An 18,367-nucleotide genomic window follows, 5' to 3' on the forward strand; every position below is an offset into this window, starting at 1 on the left:
TTTTCCACAGTTTGCTGTGATCCACACAATCAAAGGCTTTAGCATAGTCAATAAAGCAGATGTTTTTCTGGAACTCTCGTGCTTTTTTGATGATCCAGTGGATGTTGGCAATTTGATCTCTGGTTCCTCTGCCTTTTCTAAATCCAGCTTGAACATCTGGAAGTTAATGGTCCATGTACTGTTGAAGCCTGGCTTGGAGAATTTTGAGAGTTATTTTGCTAGCATGTGGATGAGTGCAATCATGTGGGCGTTTGAACATTCTTTGTCATTGCCTTTCTTTGGGATTGTGGCAGTCCTGTGGCTACTGCTGAGTTTTCCAAATGTGCTGGCATATTGAGTGCAGCACTTTCACAGCATCATCTTTTAAGATTTGAAATAGCTCAACTGGAATTCCATCATCTCCACTAGCTTTGTTCTTAGTGAGGCTTTCTAAGGCCCACTTGACTTTGCATTCCACGGTGTCTGGCTCTAGGTGAGTGATCACATCATCGTGGTTATCTGGGTCATGAAGATCTTTTTTATATTGTTCTTCTGTGTATTCTTACCACCTCTTCTTAATATCTTCTGCTTTGTCCAGTTCAGTTCAGTTCAACTCAGTCGCTCAGTTGTGTCCGACTCTTTGCGACCCCATGAAACGCAGCACACCAGGCCTCCCTCTCCATCACCAACTCCTCCATAAAATTTCTGTCCTTTATTGTGCCCATCTTTGAATGAAATGTTCCCTTGATATCTCTAATTTGCTTGAAGAGCTCTCTAGTCTTTCCTATTCTATTGTTTTCCTCTATTTCTTTGCATTAATCAGTGAGGAAGGCTTTCTTATCTCTCCTTGCTATTGAGCACATACTACATGCTAGACCAGTATTTTTCAACCTTCATATTATTGATATTTTTGGCAGAAGAATTCTTTGTTGTGGGGGTTTTCTTAATGTGTTGTAGAATATTTAGCAGCATCCCTGACCTCTACCATGAAGATGGTAGAAGCACCAACTGCCCAGCTTTTGAAATCAAAAATGTCTCAGGAAATTTCCCAGTGTCTCCTGAGGCAGGGGGTTACAAAATCATCTCACATTTATAATGACTGAGCTAGAAGACTTGAAAAGTCACACAGTGAAAAAATGTGTAGATGCTGTGATTCCTGCTTGTAATCAGATAATAAATGTGAAAGGACATATAACTATACTTTGTCATGAAAGTAATTTCCCCACTCCATAATTTCATCCTTCCTACTCTCCATACCATTTCTTATCTCCTTACTAACCCTCTTTTATATCTGAAGCAAAACATTATTTGATTTCATCAGAATCTAGGATCCAGTCAGTTCTTCAATGCCTTTAAATTCAATTGTCTGTATATCCCTCTTTTCCACCTTAAATTTCAAGGAAATCACTAGTTCACCAAATCCCAAATCCCCTACTTGTCTCTGATTTTACTATACTGTCTTACCTAGATCATATCACAGATTAATCCAAATTCTACCTTCTGCCTCTGTGAATGTAGCTGAGAAAAATAATACTCAACATGACAATTGTTCTCACTATAAAATGAAGTTCAGCAGTCACCTTACATATCCATCCCCACTTTCTTAGACTGTTACTTAACATTCAAAGCAACAGCACCTCTACATATGCCTTCCACTGATTTCCTCTGATTGTCAGATTAAAATCCAAAACTCATTAAAATGACCTAAATACCTTACATCATTAGGTGTTTCTTTGTTCTATATATTCTCCCTCTGACTCTTCCTCTGTCCACTGGCCTCTTGCTATTCATTGAGCAGAATAGGTGAGCTGACATCTGAGAGCTTCCCATTGGTTGTTCCTTAGTCTGGGATTCTTTCCCCACATAAATGCATGGACCATTCCCCACTCTACACTTAACGGCTCTACTTACTTTTTCTGTGAGGTTTTTCCTGGCTATGTTACCCTAGAACCAATCACCTGATGTTACAGAGGGATAATTGAGCTATAGAATGTGTTACCCAACAGGCATTTATTTATTGTGTTCTAGAGGCTGGGAAGTCCAAAACCAGAGGGCAGCATAGTTGGATTCTATTGTACAGGCCTTCTTACTGGCTTGCAGATAGATGTCTTTCTCCTGTATCTTCACATGGCAGAGAGAAAAAGCCCTGGAGTCTCTACTTCTTCTAATATGGGCATTAATCCATCACAGGTTTTCCACACTATGACCTCACCTAAACCTCAGTGGTAGCGCTAGTGGTCAGGAACCTGCCTGCCAAAGCAGGAGACATAAAGATGCTGGTTCGATCCCTGGGTTGGGAAGATCCCTTGGAGAAGGGAATGGCAACCCATTCCAGTATTCTTTCCTAGAGAATCCCATGGACAGAGAGCCTGGCATGCTACAGTCTATAGGGATGCAAAGGGTTGGACACAGCTGAAGCAAATTAGTATGCAAATCTCAGTACCTCTCAGAATGCTCAATTCCAAATAGAACAGATTGCAGGGTAAGGTTTCAAGATATGAATTTAGAACAACACAAACAGTCAAAAATATAAGGTAACCTGCTTAAAGGCAAAAATAGGAGATTATCTCTTTGTATATTTCCAATACCCAGAAGGTTTGTGTTACCTAGTAGGTCATCATATGTTGTTCTGTATTTGTCAGCTGCAGTACTTTTCATTTCAACAATCCACACAGGAATATACACAAAAAATTTTTTTTTAGTTTATTTTTTAACTAAATAAACTGTTTAAAAAAATTGTAACAAACTGTAGGCCATGCTTTAGTGTAGGAGAAATATAGAAAAAGGAGGAGAATGAAGGAGGAGGAAGAGGGGAAAGAATAAGAACAAAAGGAGAAGTAAGGGAAGGAGAGGGAATTCCAGCATAGTTATCATCGTAAAAACCCATTCACAAGTCCAATTCTTATGCTCCTAATTTAATGTCACACCTGTGATACAGCAGCATATCTTACTCAATTTTTTTCTTGTAAATAAAAGGCCTTGGCATTTTCAAACAATATGGTGGTCGGTTATGGAGAATATATGTCTGTCTCTCTCACTTATAAAGTATCAGGACATATTCTGGCTCCTCAGTCTTCTGAAATGACCTACCATTCCTGGAGGTTGAAGCCATAAGTAACACATGAGGGCTATTCCTGTGTTTAGAGTCCAATATTCTGAGCTCCTACTGTCATACACAATGCCCACACTTCCTACCATATCAAAGCAGAAAATGATAAGTGGGTGGAATAAAGCCTCCATTTTGGTGTCACAAACTAAAATATGGATGAGTGCAGGGGTCCAGCCCCAGTGGATCCAGGGTAATTCAAAGTGGGGACAGAGTCAGCATCCTAGGAATTAATTGCTTAATTAAAGATATAGAGGGAAAGAAATAGTATAGTAGGAAAATTATATATATATATTATATATATAAACATATATACAGAAAGAAATAGTGTAGTAGGAAAATTAGTGGAGAAAAAGAGGCTGAATAACTTGGTTTATGTGGGATACCAATAAAGCTTTGAGACAAGAAGCTTGCACCACCAACGTAGGCCACCGGAGCCCACTTGAATATCAGAAGGTGCCCCGCCTTGGGCTTCCTCTCGCATAGAACTTAAAAGCCAGGGCAAAATTAACAGGTTTGGCAAGCACCCACACTCCAGATGGGAATTCAGCCAGAAAAACGGAGAACAAGAAAGAACGACACAGGGGAATCAGTCTTTCCAGAAACTGATCCGATTTCTTTATTTTTAGGTTTGCTTATATACTTTTTGTTATACATAGGGATGAATACAGAGTCACACGGGGTCAGCAGACCTGACCTTTATCAAAATCAGGTGCTTCATATAAAAGTATACAAAGGTCTTAGGGGTTTTACATCATCTTCTGGCCATGAGGCCTGCTGACATTTTATGACCCTTTCTGATAACGGTCAGTCAACCAGAAAACTTATTTTTTCCAGGGGTGATTTTTCTTAAACCAGGCACCACCTTCCGAAGCTACCAGATAAAGTTGCATTCCTATACGGTGAGGGTGTAGGGGGTTATAATCAAGAAAAGAATTTACTTAGCCTAAGGTTTAACATGATTAATATCAAAGGTTAATACTTATTTCTCCCATATGCTAGTTATATTCATTACAAGGGCAGGGAATATGGAGATTTAGCAGCAAATATTGGCTCAACAAATGAAAAACCCTTCACCAATATAATTCCTAATCAACCCACTATACTAATAATTTCTAACGTCCTGAAAGAATCTGCCTTTAGTAAGTCTAACACATCTCGTGCCTCTCACGGTTGGGAGGCTGTAAACAATCACATGTGGCTGGACAAATCTGTACAGGCAGGCTAGATAAACTTCAGAGGAGTTCATAAGTTGAAACACTCTTGTCACGCCCAGGAATTTTTATTAACTGGAGCTGTAGGTTAACTCCTTCTCTGAGAGAGGTGATGGGGGAGAGCCCCCTGTAAAGTCAGAGGTGTAGGTGAGAGCATAAAACAGTCAAGTAGGAAGACTCTGGTTTTGGGGGTAGATGCTCGGGAACAGGGGGTTTCCTGAGACTCGATCCCGCCTTTGTGTATGCTGAAGCCTCCTTCCTCATGACCTTTGCCTTGGGCAGAGTTCCTCATGCTGACTCCCGGCAGATGAGTCAAATTTAATTGTAAACTTTAAATGTGTTTTGCCATCTATCAATTTTTATAAACTGAAGTTTGTGTTTGTTGCTGTTGTTGTTTGGTAGGGCCTTTAGAATATTAGTTTACTTTTTGTTCTCTAGGCTATGAGTGTCATAATTCAACTAGAATAGTGCCTAAGATGGAGAAGGCAATGGCACCCCACTCCAGTACTTTTGCCTGGAAAATCCCATGGATGGAGGAGCCTGAAAGGCTCCATGGGGTCGCTGAGGGTCGGACATGACTGAGCGACTTCACTTTCACGTTTCACTTTCATACATTGGAGAAGGAAATGACAACCCACTCCAATGTTCTTGCCTGGAGAATCCCAGGGACGAGGGAGCCTGGTGGGCTGCCATCTATGGGGTCGCACAGAGTCGGACATGACTGAAGTGACTTAGTAGTAGTCGTAGTAGTGCCTAAGAACATAAATTAAAAGAATAAAAAGACATAAATGGAGAAGTGGGGAGTAAGCAGTAAGGGAAGGAGAGAGAATGAATAAAGGAAGATAAAAAGAAAATCACTTGACAATTCCAAAATGAATAAAGAAGGACTTATTTTAAAGATCAGACTTATCAGTGATTCCTAACCTATGTATCTTTTTTCTAGTGAGAATATACTAGAGACTGGATTTGTTTTTTGCATTTGAGAAGAGACCTCATATACACCTGAGGAATAGAAAACAATGAAATAGAGAGAGAATTGTTCAAACTGAATTGGATTTTAATGCTTTATTTACCTTAAAAAAGGATTTGTATCATTTTATATGCTGTTACTGCTGCTGCTGACTCTGCTCTGACTATTGTTACTACTGCTCATGTCTGATTCTGTGCAAGACTGCCCTCTGCCAGGCTCCTCTAACTACGGGATTCTCTAGGCATGGGTACTAGAGTGGATTTCCATGTCCTCCTCCAGGGGATCTTCCTGACCCAGGGATCTTCCTGACCCAGGGATCAAAGCCAGGTCTTCTGAGTTGCAGGCAGATTCTCTACTACTGAGCCAGCAGGGAGGCCCACCTTATATGTTGCCTAGAATATAACACTAATGTCTAGTGGGGATGGTCAAATATAGCATGGAAAAGTCACATAATAAATATTTCCTGTGATATAGAGCTAAATCTTAATTCCTGTTATAAACCTCAATTCCTGATAAAAAGCTAAACCTTAAAGGGTCCAGTCAAGAGACAAACATACATTAGTCTATTATGTGGTTTCTCAAACTTTAAGATACACAATCATCTGGAGATAATGTTAAAATGGTATTTCCAAAACATCTCCAAGATTCTGTTTCAACATTTCTCTAAAGAAAACTAATGAATTCGCATTTCCGACAAACTCTCTGGTAATGCTGATTCTGATCATCCCACATACCACATTTTGAATAAGAGTATGGTGACTCGCATGGTAAACAATTTGCCTACAATGCTGGAGACCCAGGTTCAATCCCCAAGTCATGCAGATCCCTTGGAGAAGGGAATGGCAACCCACTTCAGTATTCTTGCCTGGAGAATTCCATGAACAGAGGAACCTGGCAGGCTACAGTCCATGGGGTCCCAAAGAGTTGGACATGGCTGAGCAACTAAAAAAAAACATAAGGATATTAATTAATATGCTTATTTTCCACTAAGGATAAATGATCCCCTAAGACTCAAAGGAAGTAAATTCATTCAAGATATATGCATCTACTTACTATGAGAGATAGAAAATACTGAACTTTATGGTCATTTGACTTTAAAATTAATAATTATTTTATCAAAAAATACCCCATAAGATTACCAATTTTTACAAGTATTTGACTTGAAGACTTAAAATATTCTAAGTCAATAGAAAAAAAGTACAATTTAGTAATGTGTAGGAAAGTCACTTAACTCCATTTCATTATGTCAGTTATCACCATTTATTAGAAAGTACATAAAGTTTTAATTAGATGATTTTATTTTTGTTATATACTTATTTCAACTTGGGCACACATCTGTTGAAATAGGCTAGATGGTGTTTTACAGAAACATTTTTGCCATTCCATTTATTTCTACACTTGACTTATGCTAACACACCTTGCCTTTGTCTTATTCACACTTGTCTAGACTAACGGGGATTAACATTTAATGGGTCCACTGGTTTCCTGGCCACTCGCTTCACAAATTTATTCTGTAAAATCACTCTGTTAAGTTTATTTTTAGTGTCTATCGGGACAGACTTTAGGAAGTCTTTTCAGTTCTATAATAAGATCTCATAACTGATGCAATTATAAAAACAAATGAAGTATTTCAAGGTATTTAAACAGCAGTTTTCTAGCAAAGAACATGTCCTGAAGCATCAGAATTTCAGCTTTCGTGACTGGTGAGTCTCATTTTTGGGAAAAAGTTAACATATTCATGTGTAATATAGTATAATGTTATTTGCAATTTTTTGATTCCTAAAATGAATTGGAAACCATATATAAACTGTGTGCTATTTATTGATAATTTTGCAAATAGAAACAATTTCAGTAAATGATATTTGGGATCATAATTAAGGCAGAGTTTAAGAGAGGTTTAGGAGGTAGATTGTTGCTTGTCATTCTACCTCCTAAACCTCTCTTATATATATATAAAACAGCAATCTAGATGGTCAGCCTGACACCTTTTTTTGCCCTTCTTGCAGACTGAACTATTCACTTTCATGCTCTCTCATTTTTGTTTCTCTGCAGACCACCCACACTTTACTTACCCACTTGCTGTATATTATGTAACACAACTTATGCTTTTGCTTCTTTAAATATCTCCATTCTCTTGGTCTACTTAAGATGTTCATTTTCTGTGTGTTCATAGCACTTTAAGTGAAGCCTCTCAGTCGTGTCTGACTCTCTGTGAGCCCATGGACTGTAGCCTACCAGGCTCCTCCTTCCATGGTATTTTCTAGGCAAGAGTACTGGGGTGGGTTGCCATTTCCTTCTCCAGAGGATCTTCCTGACCCAGGGATCGAACATCGGTCTCCCGCATTGTAGGCAGACGCTTTACCATCTGAGCCACCAGGGAAGCCCTCATAGCACTTTAGTATTTTCAAATCAAAACTCTTACCTTTATTTATCAAGATCCCTACTTGTTCCTAAGTTCCATGATGTCAAGAAATGTGTTTATGTGTTTCAATTGTCCTTGCATTTCTAGTCTGTTTCACTAGGCTTTGGAACATAGTGTGATGTGTAAATGAAATGTTTGGTGTGTAAATGAAAGAGTGAATGTGCTACTGATTTTTCACATGTGCTTTCACAGGACTCCACCAAATATGAAGATCTTTATCTTTGTCTTTATTATGGCTCTCATCCTAGCCATGATTGTAAGTATACTGGGAATTTTGAAGAATATGTTTTCAAAATTAGCCAGTGTCTTGTTTCATGTGTTTTGGTCTATATGTGCCAGTTCAGGAGACCTCAGGGACATAGGTTCAATCCCTGAGTCAGGAAGATACCCTGGAAGAGAGCATGGCAACACACTTCAGTATTCTTGCCTAGAGAATCCCATGGATGGAAGAGCCTGGCAGGCTATAGTCCATAGCATCACAAAGAGTCAGAAATGGCTGAAGTGACCTAGTATGCATGCATGTGCATTTACCTGAACAATGCTTTAGAAATTTTAATGTTTTTAAATGAATATTTTCCTTGAATTGTACTACATAAATTCATTAAGGACTTAGAATATATCTTTAATATACACACATATAGTGTCACATCCATACACAAACACTAAACACACAGAGACATAAAAGTGTAATAATCTTAGTGTGAAAATTAATTTTTTAAAATAACCTCATAAAAATGTGAGTCTGAGGTGCTAATAAAGACATTTAAATACTAAAAACTCTAAATCTACAAAATGTCAGGGCTTCCCTGTAGTGTCATTAACTGCTTTGGGTCACTAGGCAAAACTGACCTCTCTGAATTGCTCTCATCTTCCTCTAAATTTGTCTCTCCTTCTGTGAAAGCAGTGGTAACTTTCACTTTGATTTTCTTTATGTCTAGTTACTGAGATAATCTTCAAGAAATAAGATGACTTCTGTTAATCCAACAAGTTGTCATGGATCTTTCAAAAACAAATTGGTTATTTATATCACAGTAACAGATTATTTTTTATAAAATAATAGAAGTAGAAAAATTTTTTAAAGTAAGAAGGAGACAGAAAAAGACTTTATATCAGACCCTATTAGCATAACTAATATATGAATGTAAGCAGCTTTTGAGCTACTTGAACATACCTGCATAAAAAACATTTGACTTGAGCAAATCTAAACCTTAATTTTCAATTTTATTCTCCAATTCACAGTGATACATTTGTCTCACCTTCAACAAAAAAGAAATTGTTCCAGAGTGAATCGCTATTTGAATATAGCAAATTAATAATAGTAAAAGTTTTCTCTTCACATTTCTTCTCATATTAAAGATGTCGTTCAACTAACAAAAAAAAAATTTTTTAGTGTATCAGTTATCCAAAACTTTACCTCTTTGTTTAATCAGAATTGTGGCAGCTTAATATATGTTTACACTCAATTTATAACTGAGAAATTAAAATGTTAACTATTTTCTTCTTTTCTTTTTTCCCAGAGAGCTGATTCATCTGAAGAGGTAAGACACTTTCCTTCACTGGAATATTTGAAAATAAAACATGTATTAAAATGTTAATCTGTTCTTTACCTTAACAGAAACGTCATTGGAAACGGAAAAAAATCATGTATGTGTTCCTCTGATAATGTGGTATAGTATAAGAATATTTTCTACTAGGAGTATTTATTCTATAAGAGAATACATACTTATCTCTGAAACATATCTATACAATGATTAGCTTAAGTATACATTGAATTATTTTTTTATGATACACTAGGTAAAGACCCAAAAGACTTGTATATTTTTACTGTTTACATAGAAACCTATAATGCCACCCTGATAAAGCCAATTATTTTCTAAGAAAAGTTATTTCTGTTTGGTAAATAATTGCTTTCTCTGAAGAATATTGAAATTCTTATTATACTAAGTACAATATACACCTAAAGGACCATAGAGGCTGCTAAAGAACATATATTATGTGGTCAGTTACCATTTTCTGATTCTTTTGGAAGGTAATGAAGTCCTTAATGTATGTTAGTTGACCAAGTTAAAGAAGAAAGACAATTTCATCTATTTAACATTTTTCTTAATGAAATGTATCACTGGTGTCTCATATTATTTTGACATGTCATATCAGTTTGATAGGTCTCCAGAATTCTTACTAATACAGTAAGTAGATAAATTCAAATAGCTTCAAAAAAAAAAAAAAGATGCAGAAGGAGAGATGGAGTACATTAACAAAAGTGAATATTAGGAATATAGGAGTTTCAAGAGATAGTATCTCATTTATAAGTTAAGAATGAGATGTAGCAAGTCCACCTAAACTGGAGTTAGTAAATTCCTCCTCCCTGGATTTAAGAATGAGCAAAGTAGGAATTTGAAGGTAGTAATATAAGTAATATTGAACCATTTATGAGTGGTTGGCTATACTCAATGGCTCCATGTATATTATAAGACAACAAAATTGTTGATAAATAGTAAAAATATAAATGAATTATTGTTCTTTTAGTACTTTAAAACCATTATTCTTTTTTAAAAAAGGTGAAACCTATCTAAAAGTTTGAAAAAACAATTGTATAGATAATATATAAGGTCCTACAAACATTAATAACCTGTTTTTCATGGAAATTATAATAAATTATTTGCACTGTCATTGTCTCATTCTCTATAATTTCCTCCTTCCTTTTGTTTGTATACAGAGATGATATTTTCAACAATATTAGCCATATCAACGATATCCACTAAATTATCCTCCTGCTTATCCATTTCCTTAAAATGCTGCTTAGTAACTACAGGACATGATTAGAGAGGTAAGCCAGGTCTAATAACATTTAATATTCTCCAAAACTATCAATGATGACAGCTAAAAACAAGGAAAAACATAAGACATCAAACCAAAAGAAGCGCATTTGAGAAATGCCACCTAGTGTAGGTCTTTCTAAATTGTATGTATTTATCTAAATATTTCAAAAAGTAAGCATCTTGTCTAGGATGGCAAAAAAGTGGGCTATGGTGACCAGAACACCTTGTGGTTGTATGCTGTTCCTGACAATTTCACAACCTTGAACTTTTCTTAATCTTTTCTAAACTTTAATTTTCCCATGGAAAAAATAGGTATTATAATTATTCTTTGAGCAGGCAGGGGAGTATAGCTTTTTCACACTGCTGTGACAGTTTCTGCTTTACAGCAAAGTGAATAATCCATATATATATATATATATATACACACACACACTCTTTTCTGGACTTCTCTCCCATTTAGATCATCACAGAGCACAGAGTCGACTTCCCTGTGTTATACAGTAGATTCTCATTGGTTATTTATTTTACACATGGTATATTAATTATGCTTAATCATTCGGTCATGTCCAACTCTTTGTGACTCATTGGACGGTAGCTGGCGGTTCCTCTGAGAATACTGGAGTAGTTGCCATTTCCTTCTCCAGGGGATCTTCTCGACCCAGGGATTGGACCCATGTCTCCTGTGTCTCCTGCATTGCAAGCAGATTCTTTACTTACTTAGCCATCGGGGAAGCTCTACACATAGTAATATACCCATCAACACCAATCTTCCAATTCATCCTTCCCCTACTTTTTCCCTTGTTATCCATGCATATGTGCTTTATGTCTGTGTCTCTATTTATGCTTTGCGAATAATATAATCTGTATCATTTTTCTAGATTCCACATATATACATTCATAAATGATATTTGTTTTTCTCTTTCTGACTTACTTTACTCTGTACAACAGTCTATAGGTCCATCCATATCTCTGAAAATGACATAACTTGTTCCTTTTCATGGCTGAGCTTCATTTCATTGGCTGTTATCCCACTGACTTTCACTCAAATTGAATTCCTTCTTGCCGTTAATGACAGGACAAAGACATTCACTTGACTCCCTAGGTATAGATAATAGTTAAAGACATTTGAAAAGGGAAGGATGTATTAAAACTATTATTTGGGAAAGATATCTTTGGATAAGGTGTATAAGCCATGTTTAAGCAGAAGACCAAAGGGACTGAATTAGGTTGGTGATAGAAAACAGAAAAAGACTTTTCTTTCCAGGGTAAAGTGAGAAGTGTAAAGGTTGGGAGAAACTTTTAGGGGAAGTTGAGTAGCCAGAAGGAAGTGATCAACCAGGTCTGGCAGAAAAAGTGTCCACTCTGGTCAGCTGATACTCATGATAATTTGATAAGAGGACACATTCTACCATTTAGTGCCTTTCCACAGCTGGGGGCAAGCAGACATCAGGGCACCTTGGAAGGCAGAAAGGGAGGGGATAACAAATGGGCAATTGTGAACACTTGGTCAGGTACAAATGAGTATACATTAATATAACTCAAAAATAAAAAAAAGCATAATGTTATTATTAATGACTTTTTCTGTAGTTCAAATTTAATATAGCATTTTCTCTTTATCCACAGATTTTTCACCATGATATTTCTTACTCTTTCTGTTGTGTTGAAAACCCATCTTTCAAGTGAATAAAACAAAGAAAAACAATTCAGTCAAGTAGTTGCACAACACACACTTGGAATCAAATATCAATATTTTAAAACATAATAATGATATTCTCTGAACTATGTAATTGGCTTCTACTTTCTTTTCTCTGTTCATATATTTTGAAAAAATTTTTAAACCTACCATGCATGCTTAATAAATTGATCTATCAAGCATATACTAGGTATCTTGTTGTATTATGTCCAAGGACTGTGATAGCAAAGTACCAAAATCACTTAATTGAGTAAGAGTTTGAGGATAAGTATATATCCATGAAGGCATCACCTCCATCAACTCCATAAACATATCCATCATCAATAAATATTTCCACCCACATCCTTTATTATTATTTGATTATTATTATTTTATGTGGTTGTGGGTGGTAAGAACACATAATAGATCCCCCTTCAGTTCAGTTCAGTTCAGTTCAGTTCAGTTCAGTCACTCAGTCATGTCTCACTCTTTGCGACCTCATGAATCGCAGCATGCCAGGCCTCCCTGTCCATCACCAACTCCCAGAGTTCACTCAGACTCACGTCCATCGAGTCCGTGATGCCATCCAGCCATCTCATCCTCGGTCTTCCCCTTCTCCTCCTGCCCCCAACCTCTCCCAGCAGCAGAGTCTTTTCCAGTGAGTCAACTCTGCGCATCAGGTGGCCAAAGTACTGGAGTTTCAACTTTAGCATCATTCCTTCCAAAGAAATCCCAGGGCTGATCTCCTTCAGAATGAACTGGTTGGATCTCCTTGCAGTCCAAGGGACTCTCAAGAGTCTTCTCCAGCACCACAGTTCAAAAGCATCAATTCTTTGGGGTTCAGCCTTCTTCACAGTCCAACTCTCACATCCATACATGACCACTGGGAAAACCATAGCCTTGACTAGATATCAAGGCAAATTGGAAGTGGTCAAACAAGAGATGGCAAGAGTGAACATCAACATTCTAAGAATCAGCGAACTAAAATGGACTGGGATGGGTAAATTTAACTCAGATGACCATTATGTCTACTACTGTGGGCAGGAATCCCTCAGAAGAAATGGAGTGGAGAGTCAGGGGGACTGATATCTGTCAAGGAAGAGAAAAACTTAAAAGAAATTTGAAAAAGAGGCCCTAAGAAAAGGCATTCAGGTTTGGTGATAGATTGAATTAATGAACAAATTACAGAAGGAGGAAAAAGAAATGGAGCAAAGTTGTCAGGCTTTGATTAGCAAATAAATGTGTTAGGACCTATGACCTTTGGAAAAGATATATAACATTAACATCTTTTTCTCAATTGTTGTTGTTTCTTCCAGGGAATAATGGTTTATGATTTTGTTTGGCCTGTTTATGTAGGAGATGCTAAAGGAGATACGTTGGCTGTGTTCAGTCTGAAAGAGAACAGTGTTCACACTGAAAGTCCAAGTGAGCTAAAATACTACCCTGAGGACGTGCGGCGCCCCCGCGGCGATGGCGCGCGGAGCCGGACGATGAGCAGCGGCCGCGCCGGCGCCGGCCACGGACATCAGCGTGCCGCGCGCAGCGCCAGCGGAGCCGAGCGCCCGGGGGGCGCCGCGCGGGGAGCCGAGCCGGCCGGGGAGCGCGGGGCGCGGGGCGCGGGGCGCGGGCGGGGGGCCGCGGCCGGCGCGCGCTGGGCATGCTGCGCCCCTGAAGGCGGGGGCGCGCGAGCGGGACCGAGCGCCGGCGCGGGGCCTGCGGGCGGCCCGCGCTCCGCGATGGGCACGGCGGGCCCGCCGCAGCCGCGGCGCTGCCCGGGCGGGGCCGCGTAGGGCGGGCTGGCCTCGGCGGGCGGGCTGAGGGCGCGCGGAGCGGCGGCGGCGGCGGCCCGGCGGGCGGAGCGGCGCGGGCATGGCCGTGCGCGGCCGGCGCGCCTGGCTCAGCGTGCTGCTCGGGCTCGTGCTGGGTTTCGTGCTGGCCTCGCGGCTCGTGCTGCCCCGCGCCTCCGAGTTGAAGCGGGCGGGCCCGCGGCGCCGCGCCAGCCCCGAGGCTTGCCGGCCCGGGCAGGCGGCCGCGGTGCCCCTGGCCGGCGGGGCGCGCGGGGATGCGCGCGGGCAGCGGCTCTGGCCCTACAGCGAGGCCCAGGATGGCGTCCCGCGCGACAGGAACTTTCTCTTCGTGGGAGTCATGACCGCCCAGAAGTACCTGCAAACCCGCGCGGTGGCGGCCTTCAGGACGTGGTCCAAGACAATTCCTGGGAAAGTTGAATTCTTCTCCAGTGAGGGTTCAGACACATCGATCTCAATTCCAGTAGTGCCTCTACGGGGCGTGGACGACTCCTACCCGCCCCAGAAGAAGTCTTTCATGATGCTCAAGTACATGCATGACCACTACTTGGACAAATACGAATGGTTTATGAGAGCAGATGATGATGTTTACATCAAAGGAGACCGTCTGGAGAGTTTTCTGAGGAGTTTGAATAGTAGTGAACCCCTCTTTCTTGGGCAGACGGGACTGGGCACCACGGAAGAAATGGGGAAGCTTGCTCTGGAACCTGGCGAGAACTTCTGTATGGGGGGGCCTGGCGTGATCATGAGTCGGGAAGTTCTCCGGAGAATGGTCCCACACATCGGCAAGTGCCTCCGGGAAATGTATACGACCCACGAGGACGTTGAGGTGGGAAGGTGCGTCCGAAGGTTTGCAGGGGTGCAGTGCGTCTGGTCTTACGAGAAACCTTATTTATTTCTTCACAGATGCAGCAGCTTTTTTATGAGAACTATGAACAGAACAAGAAGGGGTACATTAGGGATCTCCATAACAGTAAAATTCATCGCGCCATCACTCTGCACCCGAACAAAAACCCGCCCTACCAGTACAGGCTTCACAGCTACATGCTCAGCCGCAAAATCGCTGAGCTTCGCCACCGCACCATCCAGCTGCACCGCGAGATTGTCCTGATGAGCAAATACAGCAACACCGAGATTCATAAAGAAGACCTCCAGCTGGGAATCCCTCCTTCCTTCATGAGGTTCCAGCCCCGCCAACGAGAGGAGATTCTGGAATGGGAATTTCTGACTGGGAAATACTTGTATTCAGCCGCTGACAGCCAGCCCCCTCGAAGAGGGATGGACTCCGCGCAGCGCGAGGCCTTGGATGACATTGTCATGCAGGTCATGGAGATGATCAACGCCAACGCCAAGACCAGAGGACGCATAATCGATTTTAAGGAGATACAGTATGGCTATCGCCGAGTGAACCCCATGTATGGGGCTGAGTACATTCTGGACTTGCTGCTTCTGTACAAAAAGCACAAAGGGAAGAAGATGACGGTCCCTGTGCGGAGGCACGCATATTTACAGCAGACCTTCAGCAAGATCCAGTTTGTGGAGCACGAGGAGCTGGACGCAAAGGAATTGGCCAGCAAAATCAATCAAGAATCCGGATCCTTGTCCTTTCTCTCAAATTCCCTGAAGAAGCTTGTTCCCTTTCAGCTTCCTGGGTCCAAGAATGAGCACAAAGAACCCAAAGAAAAAAAGATCAATATATTGATTCCTTTGTCTGGACGGTTTGACATGTTTGTGAGATTTATGGGGAACTTTGAGAAGACATGCCTCATTCCGAATCAGAACGTCAAGCTCGTTGTTCTGCTTTTCAATTCTGACTCCAACCCTGACAAGGCCAAGCAAGTTGAACTCATGAGAGACTACCACATTAAGTACCCTAAAGCCGACATGCAGATTTTGCCCGTGTCTGGAGAATTTTCAAGAGCTCTGGCCCTAGAAGTGGGATCATCTCAGTTTAATAATGAATCTTTGCTCTTCTTTTGTGACGTTGACCTTGTATTTACTGCAGAATTTCTCCAGCGATGTCGAGCAAATACAGTTCTGGGCCAACAAATATATTTTCCAATCATCTTTAGCCAGTATGATCCAAAGATTGTTTATAGTGGAAAGGTCCCCAGTGACAACCATTTTGCCTTTACTCAAAAAACTGGCTTCTGGAGAAACTATGGGTTTGGCATCACTTGTATTCATAAGGGAGATCTCGTCCGAGTAGGCGGCTTTGATGTTTCTATCCAAGGCTGGGGGCTTGAGGATGTTGACCTTTTCAACAAGGTTGTCCAGGCAGGTTTGAAGACATTTAGGAGCCAAGAAGTAGGAGTAGTCCATGTCCACCATCCTGTCTTTTGCGATCCCAACCTTGATCCCAAACAGTACAAAATGTGCTTGGGGTCCAAAGCATCAACATATGGGTCCACACAGCAGTTGGCTGAAATGTGGTTAGAGAAAAATGACCCAAATTATAGTAAAAACAGCAATAATAATGGCTCAGTGAGGACAGCCTAATGTCCAGCTTTGCTGGAAAGGACATTTTTAATTAATCTAATTTATTTTTCAAAAATTTTTTTGTACGATCAGTTTTTGAAGTCCATACAAGGGGATATATTTTACACATGGTTTTCTTACAAAGGACTCCTTGAAGATTGAGCTTTTTGAACAAAAATGTGATCATGTTTGCCTTTTGAACACATTTTCTTGCTAAACATTATGTAGCAGACGTGCTTAATTATGACTTGAAATGTACCTGAGGAGCAAAACTTTTTTTTAATATTTCTTTTTCAGACCTCTTTGCTATAGTCCTATGGCAGAAAACATGAACATTACTGCAAAGTATTATTGTAACAAAACACTGTAACTCTGATAAATGTTTTGTTTTGACTGTTAACTTTGCACAGATTCTACCTTTTGTCTTTTTTACAACAGTTTTTTTAAGCCATTTCATGTTCCAGTTGTCAAATAAGGAAATGTGATAGTAGCTATGTCATCGTCCTCAAGAGCTTTCCAAAAGTGATTGTTTCCCCAAAACTTGTCTCATTTTTTCAAAACAAGGGGAGCAGGAAAGCATAGTAAGATAGATGGCTGTTCTTATTGCGATTAGTGTGGCCTGATGGACCTGGCATTAGATTTCAAGAAGAGTCTGACACTTTCTCCTCTCCAGACCCTTCTTTTTAAAAGATAAAATATTAATATTTAGAATGGCAAAGAAGAATTATTGCCATAAATGTAATGTATGCAAGGTTAAACAAAATAAACAAAACCTAACCCTAATGAAAGCATTGGGAGAAAATGTATCCGATTTTGTTCACTTCATCCTATCTGTGTTATGTTGACGGAGATGGGTGTCTCATTTTTAATTACTGTTTTGTTCTATCCTTTGTATCTGAAATACCTTTAATTTATTTAATATCCATTGTTTAGAGCGCTACCATTTCCCAAGTTTCTGTTAGTTATTAGTATTTATGTGTATAAGGAGTGTTTAGTATATTTTATTTGCAGTAAACTGATCTCCAAAGATTTCTTTTTGAAACCTCTTCCCTCTCCTCAATTTTTACATTCCTTACTGTTTTACTAAATATTGAGTGTTCTTTGATAATCCTGGTGCTCATGTGTTTTGGGGACAAAAGTGAAATGAATCTGTCATTACACCAGAAAGTTTGTTTTAGACTCACAGAACAAATGTGCCTTAATAAATGTTTTTTTCATTTAGATTTCAAACAGTAATAGTTTTGTCATTTTAATATACATCATTGGAGATCTGCTTATTTGTAAATAGCCTATTGCTCATTTGGAAAAATAAACCAGTGGACAATATTTTTCTATTGTACTTTTCAAAACCATTTTGCCTCATTACTCCTGTTTTAGCTGAAGAATTTTATTACATTTGGAGAGTAAAGATCTTAAATACTGATAAAAAAAAAAAAAAAAAAAAAAAAAACTACCCTGAACCTTTGATTCTCATATGAGAAGTGCAGGGGTGGGGGTGGGGGGGGGAAGATGGTAAAAATCATTCTCCAAATTAGTTTCAATGTTTTTAAAATCTGTGAAGTACCGGGAAAAATAATATCAGCTTCAACCATAATTGGTTTCTCTACTTATAGATACTGAAGCCATGAGAATATAGAAGTTCTCTTGAATTTTAGAAGAGAACAGTTGAACAGTGTTACTATTTTAGGTAAGAAGGATCCGGCTGAAGCTTATATTCACTCATTCAACAGATATTTCTTGACCAAACATGCACATGCCATTAGATAGCTAATGGGGATATAAAAAACATTAAGCCAGAGTCTCTGCACTACACAGCTTAGTGAAAAAGTGAAAGTGAAGATGTTAGTTGCTCAGTTGTGAGCAACTCCTTGTGACCCATGGGCTGTAGCCCACCAGGCTTAT

General features: G+C 39.7%; 1 pseudogene; it reads left to right on the forward strand.

Moving 5' to 3' along the window:
- The first annotated feature begins 14,051 nt into the window (after nt 1-14,051).
- LOC138082049 (chondroitin sulfate synthase 1 pseudogene) lies at nt 14,052-17,720 on the forward strand (annotated as a pseudogene).
- Nucleotides 17,721-18,367: the final 647 nt, after the last annotated feature.

This window comes from Capricornis sumatraensis, chromosome 7 (assembly GCF_032405125.1).
Source record: "Capricornis sumatraensis isolate serow.1 chromosome 7, serow.2, whole genome shotgun sequence".
NCBI classification, from domain to species: domain Eukaryota; kingdom Metazoa; phylum Chordata; class Mammalia; order Artiodactyla; family Bovidae; genus Capricornis; species Capricornis sumatraensis.